Raw genomic sequence first — 14,937 nt, 5'->3', positions numbered from 1 at the left:
TATCTCCTCTGCTGTCTCATCCCCTTCTGGAATATATAGCTTGCTCCATAGCTTTTATTTTTAGTTTTGTTAAGCTCCTTATTCTTATTTTATTAATTTAAGAATTTAATACTTTTACTGATAATCATTACTTTCTTTCAGATTTTCAGTTTTACAGAAGTATAAGTGTATATGTATTGTTCTTTCTATGTCTTATGTGAATTCTCTTTGTTCCTTTTTTGTTTTGATAATTTCATTTTCCTCTATTTTAAATAAGGATTCCTTAAACCTGCAGTTTAAGGTCCTCTCTTTAGAATTTTTTTAAAATGAATATAATTGTGTTTCAATGTTATCAACAATCTGACGTAATTATTTTCACATGATTTTTTCATATATTTACATATTTCAGACATCATCAGTCAACATTTCATTCCATTTCTTTTATTATAATATTTTATAATTATTAATCTTACATTATTATATATAAAATGTTGATTAATTCAATTTTTATTAATCCATTTCTTTGTGCCCTGATTGTAACCAATTTTATTGAGTTCTGAGATTTGAAAAGATATGTATATTATTTTATATTAGTATTAAAATATTTCCATATCAGTCAAATTGAGTACATTCAATAATCTATTCATCTCTAATTTCCCTAGATTTATAAAAATCTTCAATATAGAAATATTAATATCTCTTAAAATATTGTGTTATTATCCACATTTTAGTCATTTGTTTATATTTCCTCCTTTTAAAAATTAATGATTATACCATTTTGTGTATGTACATTGTAATAAGGAACTTTTGGGACAAGATGGAGGACGTCTTGAGTGATAGGAATGTTGGTTAAAGACTTCGGAATGTGCCCAGGGTGGCATGAGCCAGGACCAAGTGTGCAGTTGTCTTGTCCCAGAAGTTCTTATTACAATATTTATTATAATCTTTTTCTTATATGTGATTTGTAGCATAATGTAATTTTAACTTTGTCTCTTTTTATATTCACTTTTTATTATTACCCATTTTGTTTTCTGCTTTCAGATTCTCCATAGCTAATCACTTGATTGATGATATTTTGAGCCCTATCCACTTATTTTTACTTTATATGAATCGTATATTTCTTTTCCTCATCTTCTGCCCCCTTCTGTGAATTTCTATTTTTTTTTTGGCTATACTGCCATTACAATAGATTCTAAAGTCCAAGTAGGAAATGGGCCCAGTCATTTTGGATAATTTTTATGGTCCTATGTAGTAGGAAGGATGAAGAGTAAGGAGACTGACATCTATTCATTCATCCACGTGGTCATTCTATCATTTCTTCAACAGCTATTTGTAAGCCACATGTAATTTCCAAATTTCCAGTCACTTCATATATATGAGGGCTTAGACATAATAAAATTTAAGGACGTTTCTGGGTGTAATATTCCATGATTTTTTAATGCTAACTATATAATAGTATAATAGAATCATTCACCATATTGTGTGTTGGAAGAAGTACAAATGTTGAGTTCAGATCCTGGCCTTCCTACATAATTATCTGTGTGATGCTGAGTAAGACCCTTTCCCTACTTGCTTCTCTGTTTTCCCTTCTGTAAAACAAGCATGCTGAACTCACCCTAAGCTATCATCTCAGTTCTCAATACTGCATTATATCATTCTAGAAAAGTATATTGAGAAAGTTAACTTTTTCCATGTGATTGTTCCCCTCCTTATTGAAAATTTTGACAATATATAACCTGGGTTAGACAAAGGTCCAATGACATAATCAGATAGACTGCAACATAATTGATCACAAGATTATTTAACAAACTATAAAGATAAATAATGAACTATAGATAACTTACAAAGTAACTAAAAATACAATTATAGATAAATCTGGAAGGTCCCTTAAAGGGCATATACTACCACCCCCTCATTTTGGAACTGAAGATAAGAAGTTCCAGAAAGGTTATGACTTGCCAAAGGTACAAGTGATAAATAGCAGAATGAGGTTTTAAACTCATATCATCAAATTCCAAACAATATTCTTATTTGTAAAATGTTTTCTTTGAAATTTTTATTGATTAATTAAGAAATTTTTATTGATTAATTAAGAATCATGGTTCCATGATTCATGTTCTAGGTGCCTTCCTCCAACCCCCTACCATAGCCAATATGCAATTCCACTGAGTTTTACATGTGTCATTGATTAAGACCTATTTCCACATTATTAATATTTGCATTAGGGCGATCATACTCTTCTTGATTATACCATGAGTACTGGTGCTAGAAAAGTATGAAAAATGGAGCCCTCTTAGAGAATGAATATAATAGAACTAATACCACTGTGCATGGTTTTTGTTGTTCACTCATTTCTCAGTTGCGTCTGACCCTTAGTGACTCGATTTAGAGTCTTTGTGGCAAAAAAAGGCACTGATTTGCCATTTCCTTATCCAGTGTGTTCCCATTTTATAGATGAGGAACTGAGTCAAAATTCAGGTCCGTGACCTCCTGTGGTCATCAGCTAGTATATGTCCAAGGCTGGATTTGAATTTAGATTTTCCTCATTCTAGGCCCAGTGCACACTCCACCTCGTAGCTGCCTCTATTACCAGTATTATAAAGTATTATCTCAGATCTTTACTGAAAAAGAAAGAGTTTTTTTGTTGTTTTTTTTCCCAAGGACAGTATTTGTTCCTCCCCTTTAAAAAAACTGCATCATATAGTGAACCTGTTAGAGACTCTTAATTATGAAAGTCCTGATTCAGTGTACATTTATATCGTGTTTTGTAGGTATTGCAGGTGTTATCTCTCATCACTGAGGCTCAACTGATTTCAGAGTGATTCTCTCTACAATGGATTCTTTCGCTATAGCCCAGTGGTTCCCAAACTTTTTTGGCCTACCACCCCCTTTCCAGAAAAAAATATTACTTAGCCCCTTGTAAATTAATTTTTTTTAAATTTTAATAGCAATTAATAGGAAAGATAAATGCACCTGTGGCTATCACTGCCCGCCTGGATTGCTGCAGCATCCACCAGGGGGTGGTAGCACCCACTTTGGGAATCACTGCTTTAGAATGTCAAAGCATCCTTTGTTTCTACTTCAAACTCTTCCATCTTCCAAGAATATTTACCCCAATATAAGTGGCATAACCAAGTAACATTAGAGTTTTCAGATCTGGTAATGATGATCAATAGAGGAGGCATGATGCACTAGAAAGGAACTTACCTCTTGAGTGACAGATATGGATTCAATTCCTGTCTTCTGTGATTATTTATGTGGCCTTGGGCAACCCCACCCCCTCCTTAAGTACAAGTTTCTTCAAATGTAAAATGAGGATTTGGGATTAGAAAGGATCAAGTTCTACCTCTGAAATATATTCTCAGTCTTTGTGACTGGGTAGTCTGTCCATGCCACAGATAACTCAAAAACTAGGAGACACAGATGTGCTGCCGAAATACCACATCTGTGAAGACAGTTTCCATTTTGAGAGTTTCTCTTCCTGATGAAATCATACAGCCAGACATCTCACCCAAAGTATTTACAGTGGTGATCGTGAATGGTATTTTAAATCTGAGTAAAAGAACAAAGAAATATTAGAGTTAGAAATGGTATTATAAATCCTCAAATATAAAGCCTTCATTCAACAAAATATTCTACTGAGGCCAAGAAGTTTACATTGTGTTTCCCAAATCACACAAGTTATATAAATAGTAGTGCCAAATTTGAAACTAAGTTCTCTAATTTCAAGCACATTGCTCTTTATATTACAGAATGTAATATACTTTTAAATATTTTTAAGCTTCTTAACAAAAAAAAAAAGTACCATTCATACTTTTCCCCTAAATTGCTCTTTTAGTACCATGAATATCAGTAAAGAATATAAATCCTAAATAGCCTAATAAGGCAGAGGTGAGGAAGCTTCTATGGATACTGAAGATGTCAATGTTTCTAGGCCTTTTGTTGATCATTACTGCTCCCTCTATGTGGATCGGTATTTTTGATGTGTTGGTCTATCAAATTGGTCCTAAAACAGTTATGACAACAAAAACCAAGTTCTGGGAGAATAATATCATAGATTTAGAGCTAAAAAGGAACTGTCTTTTCTAATTCTATCATTTTATATATGAGGAAATTGAGATCAGTAGAGATTGAGTGATTTAAAGTCACATAGGTAGTAGCAGTGGTAAAATTTGAACCCAAGTCTTGACTCCAAACCCATTGCACATATAGGTATCATATAGGTATAGGAAGCTTCTCAATGTCTACATGAGATATGTCCTTCATGACTACAGTATATTCTAAATTTCAGATGATCCCCTACCTGACCTGAAAGAGGAATTTTTTCCCACTACCTTTTCTACCCTCTTCATATATATGGACATTTTACTTGAAACTTTAAACCTAAGGAGCCAGCACTTTACAGGAATTATAATTGGGTGGGAAGTGTGATTGGAAAATAGTAGCATTCTAAATTGACTATTCCCATGCAAAATGTTTTGGCCTTTTGGGGTGGTGCTGTATTAGACTTTCTTAATTAATTCCAATTTGCAAATTAGTCAACTTTAATTTGCAAATTCTATGTATTAATGGGAATCAAAAATAGTTAAAGAGGCAAATATTAAGTGTTGCCTCATCAAGTTATATAAAGAACAAGAGAGTCATCTGTTTGGTGCTGAAAAACACAAAAAGTAACTGGAACAGCTTGATCTTTCTTTAGTATAATCAGAGAAAACATAGTCATGCCTCACAGAGAAGGAACAAATGTTCCCACGTTTCCAGTTGGAAGAAACTATTCTTCATGACCCTTTTGGTCCTTAGCTTGGAAAAGGTCCTGCCAACAATATCTGCCTGACATGACATAGATATTGTGTGGTCCCTCATAAGTCCAGCAAACTTAGCTTTTATTAGAGTATTTAGACCCCAAAACTCACTGCTTCTCTTTCAATATGGCACTGTGACTTCTTCACAAATAAAAGGTTTTTAAGCTAAAAGAGGAAGATTTTGAGACAATTAGTTCAATAAATGCCAAAGTAATATAAATCAATAGCTTTCAATGAGCTAATTAATATGACCATCTGTTTATTTTTATTTTTAAACCCTTATCATCTGTCTTAGAATCAATACTAAGAATGGGTTCCAAAGCAGAAGAATATTACAAGATAGGCAACTGGGGTTAAGTGACTTGCCTAGGGTCACCTGCTGCAAAGTGTCTGAGGCAAGATTTGAACCCAAAATCTCCTGGTTTGACATCTGGCTCTCTATCCATAGAGCCACCTCAGTGCCCCACACACACCTGTTCATTGGGATTTTGACTTACATGATTTCTCAATCCCTGAACTTCAATTTCTTCTTATCATTTTCTATGGAATGGGTTAGAAAAAAGTAAGCAGAAGGTTAAAGCTGAAGAGAAAGCTGCAAATAAGCATATGTATATATATATATATATATATATATACATATATATATGCATATGCATGTGTGTGTGTGGAGACAGAGACAAAAACAGAGAGACAAAGAGAGAGAGACAGAGGAGGGGAGAAGAGAGAGCAAGAATGTGATGGGAGTCAAAAAAATTTACAAAATTATAATTGCTCTATGTAGAGTACTTTTTTGTATTATGAACCGAGTTGAAAATTCTGCATTTAAGATCTACTATAAGCAAGGTACTATAGTAAGAGTAAGGGACATAAAGATGAAAAAACAAAGATGAGACAAATTCTGCCTTCCAAGGATTTGTAATCTAATCAGAGGAGATGTGTGTGACAGTTCCTCAAGTAAACCATCATGGAGAGTGATGCCACAAATGAGAAATTGCGACAAGCTAATCTAAGAAAATTTGAAGGGAAATTCTCTATGAGCCAACAGTCATAAGAAGGAACTTCATGGAAACATACCCTGAAGAAAAGAAATATTTGACCATGAAGAGGGAATGTTTTCCAATCCTAGAGAGCAGCCTTCTGTCGAACTGTATAAGAGAGAGAGAGAGGAAACTGAGACAATGGAATAAACAATTCTGACTGAAATATATCTAGTGTGAATGGGAATATTAAAGGTCATTAAGTGTCAAGCTAAGGAATTAGTATTTTGTTATATAGCAATATGTCATGAATGCTGGGGAGCAGGAGCTGAACACGATCAGATTAGTGAATTGGGAAGACAGGATTGTTGAGAGTCAGGAAGACCTATTAAAATTAAAATCTTCCTCAGACTCAAGAATATGAAGGTTCAAGTCTTACCTCTAACACATTCTAGTAATAGGTCTCTGGACAGGTCAAAGTTGCCTTTGTGACTCTAAGATTATAAATTACAGGGAAAGGATTGACTTACACCTGTTTATAAATGGAGTTTCCACATCTGGGAGTTCTCTATTCAAAAGAAATGCAATTGTTACTTCTGTTTGTATGTTGCCGACAAAGAATGAGCTTGGTGAAGTGTAGAGGGTAGCACATAGACCAGGAGGTAGAAGTCCTCCCCTACCCACCTCAAATTTCATCTCTAATATTTATTAGCCATGTAACAATGGGCAAATTACTTGACCACGCCAATTCTCAGACAACTCTGTGACAAATGGGTAAGAATTTGTGTAAGCAGAAAGTCAAATGGAGTCCTTGTCACATTTGTTAGCTGTTAGAAAAAGATTGATAGCAGATAGTAGAGCAGATAGTAGCAGCCATATAATGAGAAAAAAAATGCTCTCACCTCCATTTTACTTTTGTGGAATCAGAGATTCCGAGCTATGAAGAGTCTTCTTCCAAGCAATTCAACTAATAAATAAGTGGTGGAACGTGTGACAATATGTTGATGTCCTAATTTCAATTCTCAGATCTTTTCTCTCTTCTCAATATTCCTATTTTATAAGGGAGTTGCTACTTTTGTTACAGAAAAAAAGTAGTTCACAATTCTTTAGAGCTTGAGCTACAAGGTACCTTTGAATATGTGATGAAGAAAAAACAAGTATACAAGAAAGCAGAAGTAACATATTCAAAGTCATAGAGGTAATAAGTAGAAAAGAAAGAGAAGAGTCCTGGGTTAATTTACAGCAGGGAATGGGGTGAAAATTTGAGTTTCATTTCATTCAATCCTATCCCATTTCATTCATTCATAGGTCCATTTCATTTCTTCATCCAGCAAATTTTGTTAAATGGCTCTTTGTTCAGTGTTGGGAAGACACAGTGATAAATAAAACACAATTTGTACTTCTCCGTGAAGGACTTACATACTTGTAATTTTAAATCATTTGCAAAATTCAGGATAAATCTTAGCATCTCCTTCCTGAGTTCTAATGGAAACCCACTAGTTCAATAAAACATTATACTATTTAAATGACACTAACTGAGGCTAGTTTGGATGGGTAATAACTATGATTGCTGTACCTTTGCTTTTCAGGATCTAATGCTGTATTTTTTAAATAGCTGCTGAGTCCTAAATGCTCAGCATCCACCAGCCTTGTAAGTTGTCAATAGCTTTATCACCTTGTCAAGGCACACCAGGAGGGATTCTAGGTTTGGCACTTTGAAAATGGAAAGCAAGCTCTATCTGTCCAGTCTGCACATAATTCTAAAAATCTGTTCCCAAACAAGAGTTCCCCTGCAATGTAGTGGGCAGCTCTGCCCCAGGAGCCCTTCTTAGCACAACAGTCTATTGGGTTGTTCTCTGAGTTTCGACAGCACCATCTGTTGGGGAGCTTGCCACAGAGGGCCTGTTGTCCCACTGGGGAACTACAATCACTCTGCTTGCCTCATCTGAAAATAACAAGCTAAAATGTGCTTTTCTAAAGGAGCTGAAGTACATCATCTAAATGGGAGCCAGAGCATTCTGTTCAAAGTTTCAAACAAGTGGTCATAAGAAAAAGAAACCCAAGGAACAGGCTAAAAGAGTTTAAGGATTTTTTTAATCAAATAAAAGTGTTCACTTATCATAAGGCACCTAGAGATTACAGGATCATAGTCATATCTGAAATGTCCCTTAAATGCCATCTAATCGGATACCCTCCTTTAATGGTTGGGAAAACTGAGGCTAGAGAAGATTAAGTGACTTTTCTATGGTTATACAGAAGGCAATTGATTGAGGTTGAATTTGATGTCTGGATCTTTAACTTTAAAAGTGCTGTTCTTTCTAGGATGCTAGAAAGCTTTGTCCTTGAGTGTCTTTATGGTGGGAACCTAATGCTTTAAGGTTACAAACATAATTTAATTAATAGTATTAGCAATAAGTATCAAGAAATAGGCCATTAGGTGGCACAGTGGATGAATGCTGGGCCTGAAGAAAGGAAGACTCATCTTCCAAAGTTCAAATCTAGGTTCAGACATTTATGTCTTGTAGACATAGGCAAGTTATTTAACTCTATTTGCCTCAGTTTCCTCCTATGTAAAATTTGCTGTAGAAAAAAATGGCAAATCATTCCAGGATCTCTACCAAGAAAACTACAAATGGGATTACACATTTAGATAAAACTAAAATCAAATCAAGTAATAAATTTAATGTGGATGAAAAGACATTAACTAAACTTGTGTCCAGGAGACCAGAAACATATTTCAGGATCTCCTAGTTGCCAAATATGTGACTTTTGGCAAATATATTTAATAAACAGCTTTAGTTTGTCCATCTCCAAACTAAGGAAGTTGAATTGTTTAATCTCTGAAGTCCCTTTTGTGTCAAACATTCTACAATTCTAATGCTATGGAGTTTAATTTATTCTAGTCCAACTATCACCTTTTTGGTCATTCCATAAGTTAGAAAACATCATCAAAAGTTTCTCTTATTCCATTTCTTCACCATCATTTTTTCACCTTTTACCTGAGGATGGAGTTGAGTTAAATCAACAGGCTTAAATGTTTACAATGTGCTACACCATGGGTCAAGCATGGAACAAGGGATCTATGCCTCTTCTGGACTCCCATTGCAATTGCTGTCTCTAATCCTCCAGTATCACTTTTAATATTGCTCTCTTACTCCAGTGCTCTCTTACTCAACATTTCAAAAAATAATAGCATTTTCATAATGATAAAATAATCATTAACTAGGGGAAGGAATTAACTGATGGGCAATTCACCTATTATTCTGACACATATCCTATTCTCCCCACAGGAAGCTTTAACTCTAATCCCTCTGGGTGAGATGGGAATGAGGTAGGATTTGTACTGTTGAAGGCATTCTCTCATAACTGAGATCTTACACCATTTGAAGTAACATATTATTCTATGTATATGTATATATAACAGCCTTATTTCTTTATAGCTATATGGTTTCCAATTGTGCATTCTCCATTTCCTTAAGTAGACAACATGTCTCCATATACTGAACATTTTGCATCCTTGCTCTTTAGCACAGGGGTCAGAGCGCAGGATGGAATGTTAATGTAAGGAGGGAACTTCAGAAGTAATCTCAAGAAGAAATTCACAAGAATTCCCTCTGAAGCACCATTAACAGATGGTCCTCTAGACTCTGAATGCTGCCTGTGATAGGGAGCTCACTCTCTTTTAAGGCACGCCATTTCACTCTTGTTAATTTGGAATGTTAGGGTGTTCTTTATTTCTGAACTGAAAATTTTTCCCCCTTAACTTTGACTAATTTGTTCATTTAAGTGACAGCTAGGAACAAATCACTGTTAGGTGCCAGGGATACAAAGACAAAAATTAAACACTCTCCTGAAGGAAATAACATTCAAAAGGAGAATTATTCAAACAATATATTAGTCCTTATTCTGTGTTTTAGAGGCAAGGTGAATTAATGGAACCCTTCTACAGGAGATTCCTTTCTTTATCTCAGGATAAAATCAAATCCCTCCTATACCTTTTTCATGACAAATACTCTTAGATCCCATAACTGTTTTTCTTATATCATCATGATGGTGATATCATCATCATAGTAATCCTTCCATGATTTTCCAATTCACTGGCATTCTCCTTTAAGTGTGGTATTTAAAGTAAAATGACATTAATATTGGGACTAGATTCTAAATCCCTACAAATGTAGCATTAGATTTCTTTTTTTTAAATCTCTATCTCACTATTGGTATATAATTAGCATACAGTCCACTAAAACCCTAAAGTTTCCCATATATTATTACTAAACTAGTACTCTCTTGAACATTTGAACCTTGTGAATTTAATATTAAAGTTTAAATTCCATAGCTTCACACACATTTACACATCTGCCTATATATTTACAAAATGTAACTTTGCATATGCCAATATCATAATGGTATCCATGTGCTATGAGATAGCCTGCAGATGATTCTGGGAGAAGATATTCAATATCCTTATATCAATAGGGAAATTGCATATGATAATCATATAAAAAGAGAAAAGAACAAAGATGAATCATTTAAAAATACAAATAAAGCAAAAGAAAATGCAAAATGGGTCTAAGACAAGCAAAGCAATGTTGGAACTACCACGTTAAATTTGAAATATATGTTTATGAATTTTTAAAAGCTGAATGTAATGGAGATTCACAGTTGTAGGTGTTCCTTTTTTGTTCTTTGAATGTGGAAATATTCTTTTTTAATGTTTATTGAGTTCATATTAATAAAAAGAATTTTAAAAGAAATTAAAATAATAATAGGGAAAATAAAGAGAGCAAAATCAGGGGAGGGGGAGCTAATTTAACTGCTAAGGGGGGTTATATGGAATTAGGTTGCAAGAGACCACTAAAACTAGAGAAACTCAAACACCTGGGTCTTGAGTCTATAGCAAAGACTAGATATTCCCTAAATTCATAAAGGTACCAGAGATCCTGGAGGCAGAGATAAAATATAACCTAACTGACCTTCAGACAATGGGGAAATAGATAGTCAGACAAACAGATAGATAGAAAAGGGTATGTGTGTGTATATATATAAACACATAAGTACATATACTATATATGTATGTATATTTTTATATGTATATTACATGTGAATATTTGAACCAGAATTGAGGTTTCATTGGCATCATCATCTCTCCATTAGGTAACTCTCAATAATACAAGTCAATATTACCCTTGCATTCAGAAAAGAAGACTGACAAGTAATACATAAACCAAAAGGTCTTTATTATAGTACATTTTAGCTCACAAAAGGGAGTCTAAGGGCTTAAAATGGAGAACCCTGGGATATAGACAAGGGGAAATAGGGAGGAATAGGACTTTGTGGCACAAGACACTCTTGTAGGCCAACCATATCAATTACCACAAATTCAAGTAGTCTAACTATACCACAATAAGAAGTTAAAAAGTGGTCACCAGAATAATTGGTGGTCTAAAACAAAGAGTTTGTCCTTGTGATTCAGAACACCTAGATACTGATGACCTGATGTCTATTTTCTTAACCACACAAAGCCAACTTCATGAGGTCATGAAGATCATAAATTTTAGGGAATTTGTGGGAAGAAATTATTTTGACAGAGATGATTGGTTTCTCACTTCTGGTATGATGAGCAAAGAAAGTTAGGCATTGGGTTGAGTAGACCCCGCTTAATCTAATTGAGAAATTAAGTAGCAAAAACTCATGGGATTAAGAAAGAAATGGCAGGAATAAAATATTGAACTAAATTGCGTCTGGTCTGTTTCAGCTTTGGACATAACAGTCTTTGATACTAGAAGGAGTCCTGGTATCCAGCTCAAAAGTTTGCTTGCTGCAAGTGAATCTTATAGATCTCAGAGAGAATGCTAAAATATAGGATTAGTTTGTTTCCTGAACTATTGCAATCACAATACTAGATTGCCATTACTCATTCAACCAGTTATAAATGTGCCTTTTTTTGTCAAATCATAAAAATAATAATAAAAACTATACCTATGTAAAAATCTAAGGTATATAAAACACTTCACAAATACTACCTTGTTTTATCCTCACAGTAATTCTAGATAGTTAGTGCTATTCTCCATATTTTACAAATGAGGAAATTTGATCAGACAAAAGATTATGAACTAAGCAAATTCATACAACTAGCAACAGTTTGAGGCTGAAATAGAACTTATGTCTATCTTAACTCCAACTTCAGTAGATTCACTATATCACCTAGCTACCTCCTATCTATACCACAAGAATAATATTAGATATTTTGTCATGCACTTGGTTAAAATGTAGATATTCTGACTTGGCATTTTCCTCATAATAGTTAAGTCTAATAAAAAAATATTTTGCCTCAGTGTGATGTTTTATGGCTCAAAATACCCTGATGAGGAAGTCATTCATTTATTTTATTAATACTCTGAAGACCTATGGTTTTCAGTTAATGATTCAAAAACAAGTGACCTATAAATAGGATGCAATAATCATAGTCCTCTATGATTTCTTTTATACAGTCTACGTATAATTTTTGTGAGAACAGAACTAGCTTTTTATTTATGTTACCCCATACTTTTGTCATTTGTATCAAATAGTATTGGTCATATCATTAGGTCTTTCAAATAAGAGAATACAACTGGTTAACAAGTAGCCTTACTTGTATTTTTTCTTCAATGAAGTACACACATAATAAGCAGGACATATACAACTCTACAGATGGATACATACTGAACTTTTTCAAAAATCTAATGGTTGTTTATATACATTCATTTTAACAATAATAATGATTAACTTTTAAATGAGTGGTTTAAGTTAAGGAGATCAAGTTCCATAGCAAAAAAAAAAATGCACAAAATAGACAACATAGTAATCGACTTTCATGAAACAATACAAGCTCCATAAGAGAATGGAAATATTGAATATAATGAATGGAATATGGAAGAATGGGAGGAAATTTTTCCTCAAGGGAATGTTGTATGACCAAGGTCAGTTAAGCCAATGAAGATTTATTCATTACTTACTTTGTTGCAGATTTTGTGCTAAGTTCAGGGATTACAAATGCAAGCAAAAAAATAGTGTCTACCCTTGCGGAGCTTATATTCTCATAAAGGATGACATGTTAAAAAGTGTGGGCAAAGGAGAGAAAAATAAATACCGAAAGTAAGGGCAGAGACCAAAAGAGAAATAAAGTAGTGAACATAGTTGGCCTTAAAACTATTCTCAAATTAAAGATTTCAAGACTTAACCAATATGAATAAGAATATCAGGATTGTATTTATCTTCCAGTGTATGAAAATAGATGCATAATAGAGGAGAAAGAAGTCTAGAGATCAGGAGATGTACCCAGAAAGGAAAGAAGTGAAAAAAGTTGGCCTCAGCACTTTACTTTTGTTTCTTGATTTTTCATGAACTCATTAGTTTCTAGATGGCCAATTCTGATTTTTAAGACATGATTTTCCTCTATCAGCTTTTGGTTCTCCTTTTTCAATTGGCCCATTTCTTCTTCACTTTCATTTCTCTTTCCCACTTTTCCTCTGCCTCTTTTAATTGTTTTAAATACTTTTTGAGTTCTTCCAAAATCTGTGTCCAATCAATATTTTTCTTTTGGACTTTAAATGTGTTCCCTTTGCTTTCACTGTCCCCTTCTGTGTCTGTACCTTGCTCTTTGTATCCATAAAAATTCTTTAGATTTAGGTACTTTTTTGTTGTTTGCTCATTTTCCCTATCTAATTATAGGTAGGCTCTGTTTTCTGGGAAGTTGGGATACCCTCTTAAACTTCAGTCCTTGCTTGATCTTACTTCTGAGCTTATTTTCTGGGTCTGAGGGCTGAAAGCTCTGAGATTTCTTCCCTCTGCTGATTCAATTGACCCTTGAAATGCTGATAGCATAAGGACTTGCCTCAGGCTTGGGTGTAAGCTTTTGATTTCACTCAGACCTTGATCAGGTCTGGGGCTGATCAAATTCTAGCCCCAGGCTTAGGTTTAAGTTTTTGGTCTTGCTGTGTACTTGATCCAATCAGGCACATCTTTCATTGCCCTCTCTTAGAGCTTCACCCTGAGCTTCAGGAAGAAAGATCATTACTTAGTACTATCAGCCACCCCAAACTGTGTACTATGTCCTTATCCCAAGCCTAGGCTGGCAATCCTGTCTTCTCTCTCTGGGTCCACACAGATCAGCCCACTTTAGCCCAGACTGTCCTGGCCTGGGACTCTGAACTTCTCCACAGGTTTGCAATTTCAAGGGTTGTGGGTTGGATTTTACCCCTATTTACCCAGGAAGGATCTCAGGATCTGAATGTTAGCTTAGATTTAGGTTCCAAACCTGGATAGCAGATGTGGGGGGGGGAGGAGGAGTGTGTGTGTGTGTGGCAGGGTGGCATGCTCTTGGCTTGCTCTTCCCTCCTTATTAGAGGCTCTTGCTTGCTCTGCTTTCCTCTCACCCCAGTTCCCCAAATGATCACCTTTTGGGGTTTTCTTTTCTTGAATGTTGTTTCACTCTGTCTCATTGTTTGTTTTTTTCATTCCTGTATTTTTGTTTTGTGGTGATATTTTAATCTTGGTCAGAGAGGATTGTCATGGTGACATGGAACAACTCTGATTCACTCTGCCATCTTGAATCTGTCCCCAAAATTCTCAACACTCTAAACTGAGGTTATAGGAGATTCTGAACATTCAGAGAAGAAGTTGTATGTGAGCAATCTTCCAGGGTCAGAAAACTGTTGGGATGAAGATCTTTAAGAGTGAAATGTGTGCTCAGTCATGGAAGAGTTGGGAATGGTTCCTAAAGAGGAATGAAGAAATGAACAATGGGGGTCTGTATACTTTCCTTACAGTGGAGGCAAGAGAAAGTATAGAAACTAATAGATTTTTGGTATTACAAAAGTTGACTAGACTTCTTGACTATTTGATAAGTCAAAATGACCTGAGATTCAATGAAAAAAGGAAGAAACACAGAAATAGACAAACAGATGCAGAGACATTAGGGGAAGGAAAGGTAGATGGCATAGACATCAGTGATTCAAAGAGAAAAAAGGGAGAGAGAGGAACAGATATTTAAAAAGTAAGAATTAAGTAAATTGAAAATGTTGATTTACCTGCTTATTGTCAATCTTTAAATAAATCAGAACTACTACTAATGAGGACTTTGACTCAGAGCATATAGATGATAATTTAGGAAGCCACATAAAAGCACAATCCTGGGCTGT

This window comes from Gracilinanus agilis, chromosome 2 (assembly GCF_016433145.1).
Source record: "Gracilinanus agilis isolate LMUSP501 chromosome 2, AgileGrace, whole genome shotgun sequence".
Taxonomy (NCBI): Eukaryota; Metazoa; Chordata; class Mammalia; order Didelphimorphia; family Didelphidae; genus Gracilinanus; species Gracilinanus agilis.
This window is presented reverse-complemented; position numbering follows the sequence as displayed.